A 591-nucleotide genomic window follows, 5' to 3' on the forward strand; every position below is an offset into this window, starting at 1 on the left:
GCCCGGGGAGGGGGAGGATGAGCGGTGCTTCACCCCCTCCCTGCCCTTCCCCGTGCCGGCTCCACCAGAAATCCCCACCGGACACTTTCAACTCAAGTTTCCAGGATATTCCCTCCTGCCCGGGGGCGGTGAGCCCGGAGAAAAGCCCCTTTTGTGGCTGGTGTTGGCATCGCCCTGAGGAGGAGGCGATGGGGATGCAGCTGCCCAAGGTCATCCTCAAGGTCAAGGCTGCTGTCGGGGGTTCCTGGGGGCCACTCGGTGTTGTTACAGTCCCATGTGTGGGGGGGTATTTCCTCCTTACATCCTTTTGTAGCCCTCAAAATTGGGCTCCTCCTAGCCTGGGGGAAGGAGAGGAGCTGGAGGTGCTGGTCTGCGCTGGGTGGCTGTGGGGGAAACTGAGGCAGCTTCATCCCTGGATCCCCCCAGGGACCACCCCCGGTGGGGGAAGCGGCCAGAAAAGCCCCCCAAAAAAGTGAAGTTTCGTATGAGGAAAACATTTAAAGGGGCTGCAGGTGGCCGTGGGGTGTCCCCGGGGCTGTGCCAAGTGGGGAAACTGAGGCAGGGAGCACCCTGGCTGAGCCGTCGTCCCCC

This window comes from Charadrius vociferus, unplaced genomic scaffold (genome assembly GCF_000708025.1).
Source record: "Charadrius vociferus isolate BGI_N301 unplaced genomic scaffold, ASM70802v2 scaffold877, whole genome shotgun sequence".
NCBI lineage: Eukaryota > Metazoa > Chordata > Aves > Charadriiformes > Charadriidae > Charadrius > Charadrius vociferus.